General features: G+C 45.3%; 1 protein-coding gene across 3 annotated transcripts in view; it reads left to right on the top strand.

Annotated features, from left to right (window-relative positions):
• Positions 1 to 804: 804 nt before the first annotated feature.
• The window catches only part of Zbtb40 (zinc finger and BTB domain containing 40), a 68,280-nt gene continuing 47,566 nt past the window's right edge, over positions 805 to 21,518 (top strand). Inside the window, exon 1 of one of the 3 annotated variants that reach the window (XM_046468652.2) lies at positions 805 to 987. The gene's annotated coding sequence lies outside the window, so the exon portion shown is untranslated. Of the gene's footprint in view, positions 988 to 1,169; positions 1,460 to 21,518 lie in introns of those variants that run through there. The other 2 variants (XM_046468651.2, XM_058571067.1) reach the window with 2 other exon arrangements.

The following is a 21,518-nucleotide window of genomic DNA, read 5'->3' as shown; positions in this document are numbered from 1 at the left end:
AGCGACTTCACTGCTTGTGTGGGGAGGGGGAGCTTCGGTGGGGTACGTACAGGGAGGGTGTGAGGAAGTACGTGAGAGGGAAAATACACAAAAGAAAAGCAAGGATGGCAAGTTCAAAGCAACTGCGAGGCGCTAAGCAACTCAGTGAGACCCTGTCTCTAAACAAAACACAAAATAGGGCTGGGGGTGTGGCTCAGTGGTTGAGTGCCCCTGAGTTCAATCCTCGGTACCAAAAAAAAAGAAAAAAGAAAGGGGGGAGGGGGAAGGGAGGGGGGAAAGGGAGGGAGAGAGGGAGGGGGAGAGAGAGAGAGAAAGAGAAAGAGGAAGGAAGGAGAAAAGAAAAGAAAAGCTACAGGCACTTGGCCCCCCAGCGCCTAAATCCTGAGACTGGGAGGGAGAGGAGGGACCAAAATGCCTGCAGAACACCACGATTGGTTGACCCTAGGCCTGCTAGCCTATCGCATCAGAGCGGCACTAACCCTTTCCACCAATGAGAATTCGTCTGGGGACGCGGCCCAGGTCACAGTTCGGCCTTGAACGTGAATGTGTTGTTTTGAAAAAATGGAAGGAAACTTTTTGTGTCTACTTCAGGGCCATTCTTTGGAACAAGCTCCTCACCTAACTCTGCTCCAGCAAGGAGCGGTAAAACTCCTGTAGAACTTTCACGGGAAGGTGTGGCGAGAGGAAGGAGCGGCCAGCGTCCCAACTGGAGCAGAGCTGGCCCAGGGGCCGCCTTCGTGGAAAGCGATCGCGTGATGCAGGCCCCGCCTCTCGCGAGACCCTCCCCCGGCACGTGACTGGTGCGGCGGGACGGAGGCACCGCCCCTCCCGGCTCCTATCTTTCCGCGCCGGCCTCAAGATGGCCGCCTTCTGGCGTCTCCGGCGCTGTTGAATGGCGAAAGCTTTATTGTTCCCTTCGGGCAGGAGTGTTCGTGTCCTCTATGGCGCTGTCAATAAAGAACGGCAGTTTGAATCGGTGCTGAACAGGTAACCATAGAAACGGGGCTGGGACTCAGCGTGGAGACCCCTTTTGGAGCGGAGGCCCGAAAGGCGCCTTCAGTGAGGGGCGCCGAGGGACCCTTCCGCGTGGCCACTCCGCGGGGCTGTCCTTGGTCGCGTCCCCGAGGGGGAGGCAGCCCACCTCGGGGCTCTGCCGCGGCCTGCGGCGGGGAGCGGGTCGGGGCGCTGGGCCCGGGAGCTGGGCCTGCCCTCCAGCCCTGGCTCTGCAGGCTCACTGCCTCCCCCCGGCCCAAGGCCAAACCTGTCCCCCTTCTCTTCCCTCCCAATGTGTTTGCTGGGAGCGAGAATGATTTTTAAGTTTTTGAGTGTTTGGGGGAAGAAAAGAGGATGTAAGTTATGTGAAATCAAACTTGAGTGTCCCTAAGCGAAGTTTGACGGGAGCGCAGCCCTGTTGGCTGTAGGTCTGCTCCGTGGCTGCTTCCCTGCTGCGAGGGCAGAGGTGAGTAGTTGCACAGTTGTGTTGCCACTGCAAGCCTTTGATGGCAAGTTCCACAAGGCCAAAAATATTTCTCGCTGTCCCTTTGCGTGTGCCGACTCCTGTCCTAGAGGCAAGCAGATTGGGTCAGAGTTGTCCGTCAGTGATTCTTCAAGTGGGAAACTTGACTTAACAACAACCGGGCCATGCACCTGGAGCCCTGTAGGTGACGCACGCTCTGGTTTCCATTACCCCTTCTGGTCTTATTGATTATGCAAAGTAGGAGTTGTTTTTCCTACTTCACAGAGCAGTAATCCCATCTCCACCCAGTGCTTCCAGTAAGCTAGGTGCTTTATTTGTATTTATACATAGCTTTATTGTGCTGGGTGGCAATGCTTTGTTTCCGTTTTGCAAAAAGGAAGAAGTAGGAGCGATTAAGCTATTTAAAGGTGTGCTACGTTTTAGGGCTGGAAAGTGGATCCCATTCCTGGGAACCCCCTGCCCTGTGGCCAAGATCACATTGCTTCACACATTATTCTCTCAAGTTTTCTCCAGCTGAGAGTGTGGTTCTTCCCTGGAATTGTATGCAAAGTTTGGTGTGAATTATAGAGATTTAAACAATCTTAAAGTTAAATATATCTGATTTAAGTTCCCTTCCTCCTTCCAATATAGACACCTTCTATGGCACTAGTTCCCACATCTAGCTTTTCATCATTGATTTAACTGGTTTGGAACATCCATGCTTGCCTGAATGCGTACATTAGCTGTTTGGTTTTCCATGAGCACCTACTTTATGCCAGGAACTATTCAAATCCCTGAAAATATAGTAGTTTACAAGACAAGATCTCTGCTCTTCCGTGGAATTTAAATTCTTCAGGGGCTTGGACAGGTGCTATACCTGTATACAAAGATAATTTCAAACACAGTTGTCATAGCATAACAATTCGTAGTTAATGTTTATTCAGTGATTCCTTTGTGCCAGGTACTAGGACTGAGTTCTTTCTTTATATGGATTGTCACTTACTCCTCACACCAACACAATGACACAGGCAGTGTAATTATTCCCATTTTACAGATGAGGAAAAGGCTCACAGAGGAGAGATTTCCAAGATTTCCAGGAAATTGGAAGCTGAAGCTAAACCTTCGTCACACTACATTGTTTCATCTGTTGTCTTTCCTGTTGGCTTGGGAGGTCCCCAAGGGCAGAGACCATACCTCACCTTTTATACCCTCAGTTGCTAGCCAGTACTCACAACCTGGTGTTTCCAGGTAGATATTAAATAAACAAATCCAGGTCATTCACTGAGCAAATATTTGAGTGCTTGCTGTGTATCAGGAACCACTGTGGTAGGCCCTGTGATCACTGGGGTGAGCAGTCCCAGAGGCCCAGATACTGAAACCTAGTGTCAGGACAGTGCACAAATATGTTATTCAAAATTGAGGGAATCAAAACAGCGGAGATGCTTACCTGCAAGACCCCCTTCGCCTTGAGTGGTCAGGGAAGACTCCTCTTTTGGGAATACTGGGGATTGACATTAGGGCCTCTGCAAATGCTAGGCACTCTGCCCAGGGAAGACCCCTCTTCAAAAAGGGAGTTTAAGCCAGCCTGGCAAGAAGGGAAAAGGGGGAGGAGCCAGGGGAGGAACTTTTCAGCAAGCTCAGAGACCAGAAGGTAGGCAGGAACTTGGGGTGGCAGAGAACCCAGGGCGAGTGATTGTGCTGTGGTCAACAGTGCTGTGCTTGGTCCCTGGTGCCAGTCCAGCTTCCCCTGGGTGAGCTGCTTCCCTTGGGAAGGTGCAGGTCAGTTGCCTGCAATGCGGATGTGCTCATTAAAGGAGAAGGTATCGGAATAAGTTTGGTGTTTTCTTTTTATTGTTAAACATATTCCTGAATTCCAGTTAGAGTAAACTAACCAAATTTGACCTCAAATGAAACTTTATTTGAAGCACTAAATAAAAACAAAAATCCAGAAAAATGTGTTACAGGCAAATGTGGCAGGGGCGGGTGTTTTCCTATGTTCAGGGGGAGCGGGACAGATTTTTTTTTTTTAATATATTTTCAGTTGTTGATGGACCTTTATTTTATTTATTCATATGTGGTGCTGGAATTGAACCCAGGGCCTCGCACCTGCCAGGCAAGTGCGCAACCGCTGAGCCCCAGCCCCAGCCCCAGATCTTGTTTTTTTCTTTGTGTTTAGGAAAGAATTTTTCAAGTGGGGTTTAATTTTTAAACCAGGTTACATGGTTTTCAGGATTTTAGTGTTTAAGCTGGAAGCCATTTATGCCCCTCCGTTAGAGGTGTCCACATTTGCTTTTTCTTTTTGGGTGCTGGGGACCTCACCTGGGGCCTCTGATGCTAAGCGCACCAACACCCTCAGCCCCAACATCTGCATTTTCTTAAAGGATTCAGAAAAGTATCAGGCCTCTTCTAGTTGGTGTTGACTTCAAAATTTGTTTGCAAATAATTGTGAATTTCCTCTAAAATAATGTTGTAAAAATGATGTTGTATACTTTAAGACAGAGTAGTGAATGCTTGGAAAGAAGTTGCAAGCTTTTTAAATAAGTGAAAATAGGGTGTTTGAGCTCATCAACATAAGCAATTTGAGGCCATAATAAGAGAGCTGTACAGAACAGCGGTGTCAAGTTTTGCTTTAAACCGTGTCCAGTAACAATATTGCACATGTCACCAAAAGATATACTCCCACCCAGCAAATGGAGCAGGGAACTGATGGACAGAGGGGCCTGTTAATGCAGCGTTAAGCAACAGCCCTGAGTGAAATTGCTGTTTGAGGTTTGGGTGGGCCCTTCACGTCTGAGTGCAGCAGCCTCACTCTGTGATTTGGATCTGTTGGGTTCCAGTGAAGAGTGGGTGGAAACGCGGCTTTGAAGGGTAATACGAAACTGCAGGAAGAGCCAGGGCAGACCAATTTGTTTTTCAATCTATTTTATTTCACTTCAAAGCATCAGTGCAGACAGCAGCCCAGTAAAACAAGCCACATTTTGGCAACACTCTGCTGCTTTTGGAGATTGAGGAAGACTGAGTGTAACCAAAGTGTGACTTGTTTTCTTGGACTGTCTGTCTGCAATGATGTTTTGAACTGAAATAAAATAGATTGAAAAACAAATTGGTCTGCCCTGTTGCCTCATACTGAGTATTTACATTACCCTTCCGAGTGCTGCCTACACCAGCACCCTGGGGGAAGGAGGTGACCCCTCAGCCTCTTTCAACTCCTCAAGAGAGTGAGCTCTTTGATTTCCACAAGGAAATTGAATTGGGACATGTGGGTTTCCGGATCTCCAGTAGCCTGCCTTCTGAAGCCATCATCTTGATAATGTGCAAAAGCAAAGTACTAATCACACAGAGGAAAGAATTAAATACTAAGGGCATTTAAATTCAGAGCTGAGATTGTCACTTTCCAGTCACACAGAGGGTGCAGTATTTCATTTGCAGAGAGCATGTAATTGTGGGACTCTGGCAGCCCTCAGGAGACGGGCAAGGAGAGAAAGCTGGCTTCCCTCCTACTCCCCGGTGTTACTTCACTCCACATCCCACCATCCTAATGCCAACACCCCATTCCCTTACATAGAGTAAATATATTACAGCTGCGCCACATAAGCCAGGGATTGTTAATTTGGGGTAAATGGTTGCATACCAGGGAACCCACAAATTCTTTGAACAATGCCTATAAATTTGTGTGAATGTCATTCTTCTGGAAAGAGAGCCCATCACTTCAATCAGATTTTAGAGGGGTCCTGGACCCCCTCAAAGGGTGCAGAGCAATAATGAAAGATCACAGGTAACACCCCCAGACTGAAGTCATGAAACCTATGACTCTCCACTGCTCTGTGACCTTGCCTTCAGAATTTTGAAAGTATCTTTTCAGGCTTTGTTTCCTGTGTGAAGGGGTCAAGCATAATCGAATGTTTAATACAGATGTCTACCCATGGCATGCTTCAGTGATGCTTTGAGATGACTGTTTGTCAACACCTTACGGGAACTTAGTGAGGTGTGGGGTGCTATCTCCGCAGCCTTGCTGGCAGGTAGCATATTTGTTTCTTCTTAAAATTGATGTATTTTCAGTGCTAGAGGTCAGAGCCGGGGCCTTGTTCATGCTGAGCACACACCATTAAGCTGTGTCCCTGGCCCTAAGTTTTTCTTATTTTTATATTTTAAATTTACAAGTAGCATTGTGTGGTTTTTAACATATACAGCACGATGTTTTGAATAGATAGATGCTGTGGAATGGAAGGTCCAGTTAATTACATATTTGTTTCTTGCGATGGGCAAGAGAACGAGGCAGCATAAGCCTCATGCTCTGTGTCTAGACGTCAGCTTCCTGCCTGGGGGTCAGTCCTCAGATTTAGAAAAGTTGGGTTAAAAGGAAAAGAGGAGGAGGAGGGGACAGATTCAAGGAAGAAAGTCAAGAAAGGATGTTTCCTGCATTTGACCACGAGAGTCCTCTCTGCGTGTGTGAAAGGAAAGCGCTTCTATTTTGAGAGCAATCTTGTCTCAGAACTTAATACTGGAACCTCTGAAAAAGTCAATTCACAGATAGAGTTTCTGGATTTTTGTATGTGTGCGCGCGCGTGTTGGCTATGGAACCCAGGGCCTCGTGCATGCTAAGCACACGCTCTACCACTGAGCTATACCCCGGCCCTAATTTCTGGTTTTATTAGTACCCAAAGGGAAATTAAAGGAAGGGAAATTTTTGTTTTTGGCATATCTTTATCTAATGGGACCGCAAGAGAAAACTGTAGGCCGGAGTTTGGCCCATATAGTGTTTAAAAATTAGTTGTTTATATTGAAACATTAATTGTCTTACATTTGGAGCATTTGTATGAGTGACCTAAATACCAAGGAACCAGAGTCCCGTCTGGGACAGACCAAACAGTAGAGGGTGCTCTATGAAGGGAAGGGCCTGGGAAAGATGAGGGAGATTAGAAGCAAAGATTTATAATTGTAAATGATAGCTTTTAGGCTTCAAATATTGGTTATTTAAATAGCATTCTTCTCTTTTCTGTTTTTAAAAGTATAGTGAGAGTGAGCAGTGTCCGATCCCAGTGCTCGTACGCTTCGTGATCTAAGCCTTTACGCTGGCCTCTGTTTCTCCGCTTCCTAGGACGGCAGCCTGACTGGTGGGTCACCTTTCCTAACTCCTTTGGCACCTGCTCCCACTAGCTCCAGAAGATGGTGTCGGGGCTTTGGTAGCAGTGACTCTTCCCTCTGGTCCTTCTCCTCCCTTCCTGGTCTCAACGGATGCACCTCCTAGTTGCCAAAGGAAGTAACCCATGCTGCTCTGTTCTTCGGGATCCCCCTTTCTCCCTACCAAGAAGTGACACATCCCCTTGGGCTCCAGGCCTGTTGCTCTCTCCTGCTTTCTCCTCCTCTGGCCGAAGCTCCTGTGGTCTCTGGTCCTGGGTGGCAGAAGCGGCCTTCTGGCTGGCAGTGGTTCTCTTTGTTCCTCTTGCGTTGTCTGGTACCTGTGGCCAGTGATCCCAATAAAGCAGAGATCGGAACATGTCGCCCCTTGCTTCAGACTCTCGGGTGGCTGCCTGCCCTCCAGTCCTGCAGCTCCTTGGCCTGGCAGCTGCTCCCCAGCTCTCCAGTCCTCAGCCCTTGGTTCCCCTTCCTCTCCCCTTTCTCTCCCGCTTCTAGTGAGCAGAGTTGGAAACAGTGGCCACAGAACTTCGTCCTTTCTCAGACGAGTGGACCACGTTTAGGGCCTTCAAGGCTGCTCCCCTCCTGGACATCCGTGGTCATGTTATTAGCGAGGACAGCAGCATGGCCATTCTCCACCCTGACCATTATGTTACTGAACATTGTTTCAGTTTCCTAGGAGGTTCCCTTTGTCTTGAGTGTCTACTCCATGAATGCCAGAGGTGGTGGTGTGGGCCTCTGGTCCCAGCTACCCAGGAGGCTGAGGCCGGAGGATCATTTGAGCCCAGGAGTTTGAGGCAACATAGAGACTGTGTCTCAAAAAATAAAAATAAGAATAAAAAAGTACAAATGTTACAGGAGAAGAAGTCACTTGATATAATTATTTTCCCTGTACTTATATCAACAACTTGGCAACACAGGCAGTCAAATGTTTTAAACATTGAGCATCACTAGTAAGAAAAAAACCTAATTTTGTTTTAAACTTTGTGACCATTTGCATTATTCCAAAATATTTTTAAAAAGGTATATTTACAGTTTTTATTTTATACTTGACCCCACTTCTTTACTTCTTACTCTTCTTACTTTACTACTTACAAAACTTTTTACAGTTTTGGTGTTTTGTAAATCTGTCAGATAAGAAATAATATTTCAGTATATTTGAAATTTGTTTTCTCTTTTTATAAGATAAGGGATATCTATGGTATAAGTTGCAAACATATTTGTAGTTTGTTATATACTAGACTTGTATACATTGTTCTATTGCCACATAAAAGTCTTACATCCCTCCAGAACTTCTCAGAGAAGTTTTATATGCTCACATCCTCCAGCGTCTGACATCGGCTTCAGATGGTCATTGACTGGCCCGGAGCCCATCCTGCTGCATGGTCCCTGCTGCGTCTTTGTCCTGTTTCCTGTTCTTCGCACTCAGCACTGTGTCCCGCATAGTCCACCGTCAGGGCATATCTGTTGGATGGATGAGCACAGGGGGAAGGGGAAGAGGAAGGTGACAGGTCCCTGGGACCCTTATTTGGAATGGTGGCCTCTGTTGTATAGACATCCGGGTATTCCTAAGTCTGCAGTCATTAATTTGCTGGTTCCAAGTATTTTTTTCTTCTCTTTATCCCATCCCAGAAATATCATGTTGATAATAAAAGTTACCATTTATTGAATGCATACAAAGTGCCGGACACTGTACTTAGGTGTTTTCCATAATCATGTAATTACCACAGCAGGTAAGTAGTAGATACCACTCTTCCTGTTTAAAAAAATAAGTGTTATTATGTGTGGTGCTGGAGTTGACCTAGGGCTGTGCTCATGCTAGGCAAGCGCTCTACCACTGAACTGAGCTCCCAGCCCCCATTTGAAAAAATTAAGAATAATTTCAAGCATAGTAAATTAAGGATAGCATGATGAGCTCCAATGTACATGTTAACCTCTTTTTACACTTGAGGAAATATATTGTAAAAGGTTAAGTATTCAAATTATAAAGCTAAGGTCAGGTTTAGAACCCAATTCTATAAAATAGTAAGGTGTTACAACTCCTTATTGAGACCATTTAAGCGCCAGTTGGCCTGGGAGGAGCAGAAGCCAAGGCAGCAGCAGAGAGCCGCTGTGCACACCAGCGGCAGGCAGCGTGGTCCCAGGTCCTGTTCAATCGCAGCCACTCCCTGCACCTCCCCTGCTGTCCTGGCCCCTCCTGTGCTCCCTGTCTTTCTCTGGTTTTATTAGTGCGTCCAGTATTGGTTGATTCTCAAAGCACTGCCCCTGTTGGAGTACCCAGCTCCTGGCACCATGTGCGCGTAGCAGGAACTAATGCATCTAAATTAAACGACAGTGAAGCTTGCTGCTCGTTTAGCCTGTGGGTTTGGCCTGGTGCTGTAACTTTGGACGTTGTTCTGAAGGCCTGGCAGTCATTAAATGTGACCACCCTGGTCACAAGCTGCTCGTTCTACTGGCACTCTGCTGTCAGCTGCCCTCAGTTCCATCAGGTGAAAACCAGAGGGAGACTTCTGAAGGTCAAAGTCCAAGACAGCAGAATAATTGGCCCCCAGAGTTCTGGGGTTTTTTTCCTGGGCAGTAAAATGTTAAGGATGAAATTTTCCATGTCTTTCTTTGAACATTTTTAAGCAAATACTATGGAATCCCACAGGCTCTTTCCCAGCGTTAAAGGCAATAGAGAAGTTACCCTCTTTTGCATTTTTCTTTTCTGTTAGTTCCTTAAGATAACTCTCTTGTTACACTCCCTGGTGACGGATGAGGGAAAGCTAGAGATGAAAGTAATTCCCACTTCTTAAGCAAAAGAAAAGCTCTCAGCACTAGGAGGAGAGGAGAATGGAGATCCTCTGTGACATGTGCACAGAGGGCTTCCGTGGGCTGAGTGGCCGAGTGCTGTGCCAGGTCAGTGTTGCAGGAAGGGGCCAGAGTCTCTTCCACGCTTCTGGTACCTATTACAAAGATGTCAGAAAAGCAGGATTTGGGTGAAAAATGGCCTGTGCCTTTCACCTGGGCCGGGAGCAGAGATGAATCGGAATGTTCTCTCTGTAGTGTCAAGCCTCGGGGCAGGGTGTTTGGCTGAGCTCAGCAGAGGTCCTCTGGATGCAGGAGACGCCCTGTGCACTGCAAGCACAGCAGACCGGGCTCTGGCTACCCTGGGTCTCATGGACTACCACATCCTTAGCTTCACTGTCACCAGCTTTATAGCCTTGGACAAGGTGGGGGACAAGGTGGTGCGCCTGGTGTGTCTGGGTTAGCATTCCATCCCTGAGATAAAGCAACTTATAAGCAGAAAAGGTTGATTTTAGCTCACAGTTTTGGAGGTTCAGTCCAGGGTTGGCTTTATTGCTTTGGGGCCTGAGGCGAGGCCGCACATCATGGTTGAGTGTGTGGAGGAGCAGGTCCAGTCACCTCGTGGTGGCAGCAAAAAGAAGGGACGGGAGTCCCACTGTCTACTTCATGGGTACACCCCCTGTGAACGGAGGACCTCCCTAGAGGCCTGCCACCTGGCAGGAGCATCACTTTGGGAAACAAGCCTTCAACAGCTGGGCCTTTGGGGGCACTTAAGACCCGAACTGCAGCAGCGCCTGACAAAGCCCAGGAGAAGTGGCCTCCTCCTCGGTCTCCCTGCTTTATGTCGTGTTGATGTCTGCAGTGCCGAGCTTCCACTGAGCTGTACCCCAGCCTCTGCTCGTGTTTAAAACCACTTTGCGGGCTGGGGATGTGGCTCAAGCGGTAGCGCGCTCGCCTGGCATGCGTGCGGCCCTGGTTTGATCCTCAGCACCACATACAAACAAAGATGTTGTGTCCGCTGAAAACTAAAAAATAAATATTAAAATTCTCTCTCTCTCTCTCTCTCTCTCTCTCTCTCACTCTCTCACTCTCTCTTTAAAAAAATATAAAAAAATAAAAATAAAACCACTTTGCATGTATTTCCTCTCATGGAATTTAGGGGTAGGGAGACACATGAGAGTAGAGGGAGACTGTTAGGGAAGAGGAAGGGGACTGGGAGGGGTCAGAAGGGTGCTATGATCAAAGTATGTTATCCTCCTCGACAAGCTTGCCACAATAAAACCCATTATTCTGTATGATAAATGTGCACTAATTAAAAAAAAAAAACACTTTGTTGATCATGTATCTCTGCAATGCCTCTGACCAGAGAAAGTTATCCAAAATTTTTAGTAGGAGAAAGATTTGGGATTTAGGGCTTCAGTGCATTTTACATTCTCAAGCTTGAGAATAGGAATTGGTGGCATAAGCTCCCGCTCTGGGATCAGACAGTGTGGGTTCATTCACCGACTCTGCCACTCAATGGCTTTGTGATTTGGGCAACTCATTTCATCTCTCTAGGCCTTCATTTCCTCAGTGGAAAGTGGGGTTAATAATAGTAACTGTCTCACAGGTTTTGCAAAAATACATAATACGCTTGCCACCAAGCCTCGGAGATACCAAAAGCTGATATATTAGCTGCTGTTGTTATTGTCCGGTCACTATCTTAACCTCCCATACTGTTTTTCTTCTTCCTCTTTCCAAATTGTCTTCCTTTTGCCTTCCACTTAGAATATGCAATTGGGTGGTACACGCTTATAATCCCAGCAACTTGGGAGGCTGAGGCAGGAGAATTGCAAGTTTAAGGTCAGCCTCAGCAACTTAGGGAGACCCTGTCTCCAAATTAAAAAGGACTGGGACATAGCTCCATGGGAAAGCACCCCTGGGTTCAATCCCAGTTACCCCCCGCTCCCCGCCACTCTCCCAAAATTACAATTGCCTGTCCATACCTGTGGAGTTCCTCATTTGTGGATTCAGCTAGCCTTGTATCAAAAATATTTGGGAAAAAAATACTGAACATGTACATATTTTTTTTGTTGTTTTTGTCACTAAGCATTTTATTGTATAAGATACTTTAATTAATCGTCTAGAGATGATTTAAGATATATGGAAAGATATGCCTAGGTTATATGCATATTCTGCACTATTTCACATAAGAGTCTTGAGCATCTTAATATTTTGCTCTCCATAGGGGTCCCCCCAATCCTACATGGACACAGAGGGACAAATTTTTATTATGCATTTAATAAATAAGGGAGTTGGGGCTTAGGAGTGTGGCTCAGTGGCAGTGTCCAGGTGCTCAGCCCTGGGATCAGTCCCCAGCACCAGTAAGTATATAGGAGATTTGAGTATCCTCAGATTTTGGTACCCAAAGAGGGGTCCTGGAATCAGTCCCTCACAGGTATGACTGCGTATTTAAGACTTATGTAATAGAGTCTCTGTGTCGTTAGTGACCTGGATGATCTTAAAGCACTTTTTCTTAGCTATGAAATGTGGGAATTGGGCCAGGTGTTTTCAGTTCTTTGTCTCTCTGAATTGCCTGCGTATTTTAGGTTTTGTGAGACGTCTCTCAGGTTGTAGCCCAGCACTCATGTCATGGAGTCCTCACTCTCCACTTTCGCCCTCTTTCCCAGCTGACTTTCCTCCCAGATCACTTGTATGAAGCTAGTGTGGTTGTCTGTGAAGTCTTTGCTTTTTTAAAAAATAATCATGTAATAGTTGACCTATATGGAAGATATACATGGAACTTAAAGTCATGGAGCAGAGTGATAAAAACAAGTGTTTGGCAGGTGTGTTTTTTCTCTTTTCCAAAGGCGGTAAGTTATGATACATAGTAATAGCTAGCAACAGTCTTCATGTTGACTGACTCACTTACATGGACTCGCTTATTCTTACAAATGCCTTGTAAGATAAGGACTAATATTATGTCTATTTTACATAAGAGGAAATGAGGCCCCAGAGAGTTAAGCAGCTTAGCCTGCCTAAAGTCCTACAGGCAGTCTGAGAGGCACAGCTGGGCTTCACACCCTGGGCTGTGTCTCTAGAGCTCCAGAACTTTACTGTCCAGCACACAGCCTCTGGCCTCACAGTGCCCCGCTATGATATTCTTAGGTGCCAGGACCCTTTTATTTTAACATTAGATGGGTATCTTTGAATTTAGAATTTGGGACTTTGTTAATGTGTGGTCCAGATTTATTTCCTGCTGAGAAAAGTATATGCTGCTAATCAAGTTATGAAAACTCAGAAATCATCCACGTTTTTAGGTCAGCAAAATGCCTGTCAGCGCCAGTGACAAAGCCAGGGGTCTTTTGTATACCTGAGAGGTTGGATTTGAAAGCATTGAAGTGGTGATTGCTTGGCGAGACTCTTGACTGCAGGATGGAGAGTTGGCATTGAGTACAGTGCAGTCCCGATCCCTAGTCACTCAATAGATGAATGAGTCGCACAAAGGGTTGTGTAGTCGGGGCTGTGAAGAGTCATCTTGGGTGAGTGCTGGGTCAGAGCAGTGTGCCCGGGAAGGTGCCCAGAGCCTCCTGAGTCTCCCAGAGCCTCCTCTGCTGCAGTGGTCTTGAAAAATCGCTTGTTTCTATGAATCAGTCAGAAGATAGGAGGATAGAAGCAGTTGGTTAGGCTGAATATTTTGCCTCACTGCATCTTATAGAATGCCTCAAAAGAAGAGTTTCATCAGAAAATCTGGAAAAAGAAATTAGTGGAGTAGAATGGTTGTTACAGGGTCATCAAGAATTGGATGCCAGCTGCCAGTTTGGAGATTTGGAAAACAGCCTTCTGAGTGGTCGTTGGCATCTCCATGTCTCTCCCTCCTTGAGAGTCTGGTTGTGAGGTTGTGGTGGTAATGATGGGGACTATTGCTAATTGATCTAATGAGCTCACACTGTGTCCCTGGAAGATAGTGCCAGTGCATTAGATGTGTTAACTCATTTCATCTTCTCACAACCCAGTGGTTATCCCTATTTTGTAAATGGGGAACCTGAGCCCCACAGAGGTTAGGTCATTGCCTGAGATCATATAAGTTGTAATTGCACGTTCACAATCCATACTGCATAGTCTGGCTTAGCTCTGTCTTTGAGCCATTAAGCCAGGCTGCTGCTCATGAAAGCCGTGGGCCCTCTCCTGAGAAATTGTGCAGTTGGACAACTTGACATCCAAGAGAGTGTGCACTCCTTTCCCCCTTCCCAGTGCATGGACTCAGGTTTGAACCCCGTTCTACACTTAATGCAAATTACCTTCTAGCAGAGTATGTCTTATTTTACTGAGCTTAAATGTTTAGTCAGTGAATGGTATATTGAAAATGCCAGTAGCTTTGAAGCCAGGCAGATCTACTTTCTCTGTTTAAGTTTTCTGGTTATAAAAATAGTGCATATTTATTACAGGGAAAATTTGAAATATATGAAGAAAAATATGAATAACATGAAGACATGAATAAGTTCCCCATAATGATACTGCCTACAGATAACCACTGTTAGCCTTTTGGCATACTTTTTATATTTTTTATGCAAATGTATATGGGCATACACACATTTTAAACCAAATTGGATTTATATGTATATTTAGTAGTATATGGTTGTTTTCCTTTTAGTATTTAGCATTTCTCCCACATTATTAAAAATTTTCAAATGCCTAATTTTTTTCAAGAAAAAAATTTAGACCTAATTCATAACTATACAATTTACTGTTTTAAAAGGTACAGTGCAAGGGGCTGGGGTTGTGGCTCAGCAGTAGAGTGTCTGCCTAGCATGTGCGAGGCCCTGGGGTGATCCTTAGCACTGAATAAAAATAAAGGTATATAAAAAAAAAAGGTACAGTTCAAAAGTCTATGACCATCACTACTTTTGTAACCCTAGAAAATTTTTATTATATTTATTAATATTTATGTTAATATTTTATATTATTTTTATTTTTTATTCTAATATGTTATATATGACAGCAGAATGCATTATGATTCATATTACCCATATAAAGCACAATTTTTCATATCTCTTGTTGTATGCAGAATATAGTCACACCATTCGTGTCTTCATACATGTACTTAGGGTAATGATATCCATCTCATTCCACCTTCATTTCTACCCCTGTTACCCCTTCCTCTCTTCCCTCCCCTCTGTCCTATCTAGAGTTCATCTAATCTTCCCATGCTCCCCCTCCCAACCCCACTATGAATCAGTGTCCTTATATCAGAAAACATTTGGCATTTGGTTTTTTGGGATTGGCTAACTTCACGTAGCATTATATTCTCCAACTCCATCCATTTACCTGCAAATGCCATGATTTTATTCTCTTTTATTGCTGAGTAATGCTCCATTGTGTATATATATGCCACATTTTCTTTATCCGTTCATCTATCGAAGGTTAGTTCCACAGTTTAGCTGTTGTGAATTGTACTGTAATAAACATTGATGTGGCTGTGTCCCTGTAGTATGCTGTTTTTAAGTCCTTTGGGAATAGACCGAGGAGTGGGATAGATAGCTGGGTCAAAAGGTGGTTCCATTCCCAGTTTTCCATGGAATCTCCATACTGCTTTCCAGATTGGCTGCACCATTTTTTTCCTGTGCCAATTGGCTATCACTCTTAATTCCTTCCTCCCTGCCGCCTCTGGCAACCATTCACTCACCCACTTTCTGTCTCTATGCATGTGCCTGTTCTGGTCCTGTCATGCAAATAGAATCACGTGATGTTTTGCTTCTGGCTCCTTTCACTTAGCAGAATGTCCCAGGATTCCTCCAGGTGGTACCGTCTCAGCACTTACTTCTTCCTGTGGATGAATATTATTCCACTGTGTGGATATACATTTTGTCTGTTCATCAGTTGATGGACATTTAGATTGTTTTCACTTTTGGGCTATTTTAATGCCCAGTGAGCACTAGTGCACAAAGTTTTGTGTGGGTGCGGGTTTTCATTTCTCTTGGGTGTGTGCCTGGGCGTGGACTTGCTGGTCCTATCACATCACAGTGTTGAATGTCCTGAGGAACCGCCTGGCTGTTTTCCATAGTGGCCGCATCATTTCACACTTGCACAAGCAATTCTGTGAGGCTTCTAATTTCTCCACATCCTCGGCAACACTTGTTTTTTTTTTTTGTTTTTATTTGTTTGTTAATTATAGCTGTCCTAATGGATGTGAAGTGATATGTCATTATGGCTTTGGTCTACATTTTACAAATGACTAACAATGTTGAAGTTCTTTCCATGCGCTCATTGGCTGTTTTGTCTATCTTTGGATGTGTCTATTCAGAGCCTTTGCTCATTTTAAAATTAGCTTATTTGTCCTTTTGTTGTTGAACTGTAAGAGTCCCCAAGGCTATATTCTGGTATACTATGTATATATTCTGGATACTAGACCCTTATCAGATATATGATCAGAAAATATTTATTTCCATTTTTTGAGTTATCTTTTTACTTTGATACATAGGAGTTTTAAAATTTGATAAGATCAATTTATGTTTTCTTTGGTTACATGTCCTTTAGGTCGTAGAGAGAGCCCTTTCTTTCCTCCTTTTTTTGTGTGTGTTTTATTATGGATTGAACTAAAGAAAGGCCTTATGTGTGATAGGCAAGTAAAAGTAATCACTGTACCATCGAGCCACGTCCCCAGCTAAGAGCCTGCATTTTAATGGCTCCATAATATTCCATAAGTATGGCTGTATAACATTGACTTTAAAATCTCATTTATTTTAACCGTCTAGGTTTTTAGCCATCAATGCTACTGCTCTGAATACAGTGTCCATCAGTATTTCGCTGTATCTCTGTTTCTGGGTTGAGTCCTTGCAATGGGTCTAAAGGATATAAACGTTAAACAGTTTTTTGTTTGTTTGTTTGTTTAACTCTCATGGATTTCTTATTTTTAAATTTATATGTAATTATACAGTTAATACGTAAACTCATTCTGGTAAAATATTCCAGTGGTGCAAATAAAATGTCCCCGTTCCCCGCCAGCCCCACATTTTCGTGCCTGTCTTTGAGCCCTTTTCTAGCTCTCCACGAGCAGGTAACTTCCAGGTTATTTTCCAGTTGATGCTTCCTCGGCACCGCGTGAAGGCCTGTCTCATTCACCTCTTCTGCGTTGTTGATGCAAGTGGTGTTTTTGTAATAACAGCAACTAACACTTATTGAGCATTTACTGTTGACAGTCACTTTGCTAAAGCATTTCAGGTGCATTGTCTCAATTCATCTCACATCAAAACTGTAAAGTTTGAAGTTCACAGTGATCAAAGTGATTTACCCAAGTTAGTCTGCCAGAGCAAGAGTCCATGATCTAAGACCACTGCTGCCCAGTAAATATTGTCATTGAAATACTTTTCCAAAGTTGGTCATGGTGGTACACGCCTGTGATCATCCTGCAACTCGGGAGGCTGAGGAAGGAAGATTGCAAATTTGAGGCCAGCCTTGGGACACCCTGTCTCAAAAAGTACTGGTGTAGCTTGGTAGCAGAGTGCTTGTCTAGCATGTTTGAGGCCCTAGGTTCAATCCCCAGTACCAGAAAAAGAAAAAAAGAAAAAAAAAAAAACTTGTACTACTTGAATATCTTGAATATTCACTTAAGATTTTTTGTTATTGTTCAGCCACAAACCTGACTTATAATTCTAATGACAGTGGGTTGAGAAAGTAGCAATCACATGTTCCCTGAGACACTTTGGGTCAGTTTTATAGCTTGAAGATAGTTGTTTTCCTATAGAAAGATTCAAAGAAAAAATGGTAAATGTGCTGTAAATATGCCTAGAGCTCTGCCTGTCTGTGAGATACATGGAAGCCCTCCCCACCCAGGACCCGTGGTCTGAAGTTAGGTGTTTGGGATTTTTGGTTCAAGTATTGGCTGAAGGTCCAGATCCTGGTTCTGGCCATGTTATTGCTTAGATCCATGATTTGGACAGGTCACTTAATTTCTATCAGTTTGTTCATCTGGAAATGATAGGGATGAATCAAACAGTCTAAGGATAATTCCAGTTGCATAATTTCTCTGATGAGGAGTCATTTCATGTGTGGTGGGTAGTGATAATAACCCCCCCCCCCCCAAGTTTTAATCTGTCAAGGAGCGGCCTGGAGGCAGCAGACTAGGACGGGAATGAAAGGACTCCAGTGCATTTGGTGATGACTGGAAGCCAGGAGCTGCTGAGGTGAGTCAGGCACATCCTTGGGCTTAGGCTTCTTAAGGAGGAGGTGCTCTGGGTGGCTGTAGGCAGGTGTCCCCAGGTGTCCGAGCACTAAGAGAAAGCCTGCGGGCAGAGGCAGGAGAGGTGCTCCTTGTAGTCTGAGAGAGACTGGAAGACAAGCTCATGCCCAGTGGCATTGGGTACCTGCTAAAGGTTATCTCCCAGCAGGGCACAGCAGCACAGCTGCATCACAGGGGACGGCCACAGGAGAGTCCAGGCACTCCACGATGGAAGGAACAGGCCCAGTGCTGGCAGCACACACGGCCCCTCAAGCTCTGCCGGCCCGTTTCCCTGACGCCAAACCAGCGCCCCGGCCTTCACTGTGTGTTGGCTGTGTGCAGTTAACTCCCTTTGTTTTCTTCTTGGATTTCTAACAGCTTTCTGGTGATATTGATGTTGCCACTTGAAATTTTTCAGATGACTGCAGTGAATAGGCACAGTTCACATTATGAATTAATGAATTGGTTCCTATATGTAATTCTTTTTGAGTTTAAATAGTATTGTCCAACTTCTCAAGTCCAATTAACTGTGAGACTGTGACAGGATAGGGTTTCTGTGTCTGCGGGTTGACAACCTTTTGGTAGACCCAGTTCAAGCCGGCCTGGGAAGTCTTGGCAGCCAGCCAGCTGGCCTGTGCCACAGTGCTGTCTCCCAGTGACAGCTGCCCTGCCATGACAGAAACCAGGAAAAGCAGCAGGTGCCTCAGTGCAGGTGCTCCTGCCCCGCCCTCCAGCAGCAGGTACATCTGCCTGTCAGAGGAATGGGGCAATAGCGGCGAGCCCAGAAGGTCTGTCAGCAGAGAGGCCAAGCTGGTAGTTAAGAGCAGGGAGCAGCAGACCTGCTTTGAACTCTGCTCAAACTGCGGGCTCTGTGGTCTCGGGCAAGCTGCCTAACCTTGCTGTGCATCAGCTTCCTTAGATCTGTGAAGTAGGGTAGCATGCCAGCTCCCTGGCAGGGCTGCAAGGGGAATTAGATGGGAAAGTGTGTGGGAGGAGCTTAGCACAGCCCCAGCAGTTGAGGACCTTGCCAAAGGCATTCGAAAGATTCAGGGATGTGGAAAAGGGCAGGACAGGTGGCCTGGGAAAAAAAAAAAAAAGATAAAGAGATGTTTTAATTGGTTCTCATACATCCCTTTGATGAGGGAGGGATTCCCACCGTAGGGCTGGGGGGATGACCAGATGCAGGACACCAGAGGCACTCAGCAGCAGTTTGTTAGTCACCCGTACTCAGCCTGGAGGAAGAGGGAGCCACACACAGGTGAGGCCACGTGGGTTGCACTTAGGAGCAGAGCCAACAGGCAGAGGCTGTGGGAGGCGCCTTTGTAGAGTCCAGGGGCAGGTGCCCTGGTTCCTGCCAGAGGATGTGATTGGCTTGTTTGACTAATTTGGGGGCTGGCAGGGAACTGGAGCCCACTACTGGGGGATAAGCAGGAGTTGGACCTGGTCCTTTTGATAGGAAGATTGTTTGGCTCTGGAGCTGGGAGCGGAGTGGGGAACGGTACTTGTGGTGAGGTCATCGAGGCCCTCACGATTTTGCTAGATGCCGAGGCCGTGCATAACATTGGACTTTCATTTTTGATGTAATGTCACAAAACAGAATATGTCCTCAAAAGCTGTCCAATACAGCCTTCAGGGGACCTGGGGAGGAGGCTGAGGAAGACAAGTTGTCTGAAACTGTGGGGAAGACAGGTGGCATAGTGGCTGGAAAGGAAATGTCACAGTAGGTCATGTAGGTCGTGGGCCACGCTCTCCGTACTCTATCCAGTTCCACACACACTTACTGATTGACTACATGCTAGGCCTTTCAAAGGTTTATCAGGTCTGGCGAACATGCCACTTTAGGTCAGGAACAGCTTTAGCTGGGACAGGCGCCTCTGGGTCTAGTTACGTTGGCAGCCGCCTGGGAAGCTGGCTGCCTGGAACTACCAGGTTGCTGGAATGCTTCAGAGGCATTTGGGTTGGTACCAGGAGGCTACAGAGGTATTTGCCTAAAGCCCGGCTACAGAATCCTCCATATTTTGTAAATTATTTCCAGAGCTACTCCAGAGTTTGTTTTTCTGGCTAGAGCCAAGGGCAGGTGCAAAGGAAGAGATGTGAGTGTAACTTGAGACCTTTTTTTTTTCTTTTCCTTCTTAAAGGCTAAATTGTTTAAAACATATTTGGTAATAATTAGATGTACAAAACTGCTTTGAGAATAGGCAGTGTCATAGTACTTGGCTACTCAGGGACGGTTCCTTGGCATCGGTGTCACCTGGAACTTATTAGAAGCTCAGAATCTCAGGCCCCACCCCAAAACTTCTGAATCAGAGTCTTTTCTTTGACAAGATCTCGGAGTGATTCTTAGGTTCTTTAAAGTTTGAGGAGCTGATTTGATTGATAAAAGGGCAGAAGTCTTCGCAGTTCCTCTACTGACTTGCTGTGCTCTCAGGCTTGTTACTTCTCTACTATTGGGACCTTATTCATAAATTGGGTTTAATAATTTTCCTGGATTGTTAGTATTAAAGCAGATAAAGGGATAGGGTTGTGGCTCAGTGGGAGAACGCTTGCCTAGCATTCACGAGGCACTGGGTTCAATCCTCAGCACCACATAAATGTAAAATAAAGATTTTTTTAAAAATAAAGCAGGTAAAAAGTGCTAGAAACAGGAAGGTACTTAATTATCAGTAGCTGTTAGTGGTTCTTCGATAAATATCCTAGTATAATTTGGTAGAGCAGGGTATTACGGGGACTGACTCCAACATGAGATATGAATAGATAATTAAGAAAAATATGGTCTCCTGAGCCAATGATTGTCTCACTGATCAGTTCTCCTGGGGGTGAGACTCTTCAGTGCTCCTGTTAAGTAACCAAGTGTGGGTAGCTATACTTCTCAGTGGCTGCTGAGCTCTTGGGAAGGAGCAGGATCTGCAGAAGTGGTAGGTAGTTAAGTCTTGGCATCCAGTGAGGCTTCCTCATGTTAGAGGGGAATGGAAACTTGGACTTAAGTACAGACTCTGCCCTTTACTGGCTCACTGGCCTTTGACAAGGCATTTAGCACCTTTGAGCCTTCGTCCTCATCTGTAAAATGAGGATAAATGGAATTGGGAGCTAGCTGTAACTCCCAGAACATAAGCAAGGTATTACTATCTCAGCATCATCCCTACTTGGTTTGTAGGACAGAGGCCACTAGACGGCCTCCCAAAGCCCCAAAGGTCCATGCTGTGCCTGATTCTACCCTGTTAGGGCTGCCCACACTGCAGTTCCTCAGAGCTGAACTGGCTGCCTAGATTTCCCAGTGACCAGAATGTACCTTAGGGAAGCATATAAACCATTCAGTTGTTGGTCCAAATTTCAGAGATTGGAACTGAAGTAGACTGGCTTTGGGGATGGAATGGTTATTATAGCGATGGTAACATTAGAGACCATGATGGTTATATGCAGGAAGAGACAGCCACGAACCTAGGAGTGTCAGCTACGGAAATCAGCGTTCTTTACACTGTACATTACTGCCCATCAGGCAGTCAGTGTTAGGAAACGGTACCAAATGACAGCTGCTTTTGAACTTGAGAAATCTGGGCCTGCTAAAAGCTATAGTCACCCTTTTCTAACCTCACCAATCTTCCTTGCATTCTCAGAAATAATTGCTAGGGATTCTCTTTTAACTTAGCTGATTCCTTAGATACCTAACATTTTAAATCATCTTTTTGTGTGTAGCAAATCCCCCATTTCTTGTCTCTGAATGTGTGATCTTTGCTCTAATTATGTTGAGAGTGCCTGTTATTTCACCTGACTCTGGTTGTTTGTGAGATACTAAATAGCCACAGGGTTCAAGCCAACTTGGATCAGAGAGCAGCTCAGCCCCCCAGGACCTCAGTTTCCTCCCTCAGAAAGGAAGGAGATCGGACTAAGGTCATTTGGTCATATGACAAGAGTGCATGATAGATGAGTAATGAACTCCTGCTC

Source organism: Marmota monax, unplaced genomic scaffold (assembly GCF_021218885.2).
Source record: "Marmota monax isolate L192 unplaced genomic scaffold, Marmota_monax_Labrador192_F-V1.1 WCK01_AAM20220418_F8-fsc00008, whole genome shotgun sequence".
Taxonomy (NCBI): Eukaryota; Metazoa; Chordata; class Mammalia; order Rodentia; family Sciuridae; genus Marmota; species Marmota monax.
Note: the sequence above shows the minus strand (reverse complement) of the source record. Positions and strands in the feature narration are given on the sequence as shown.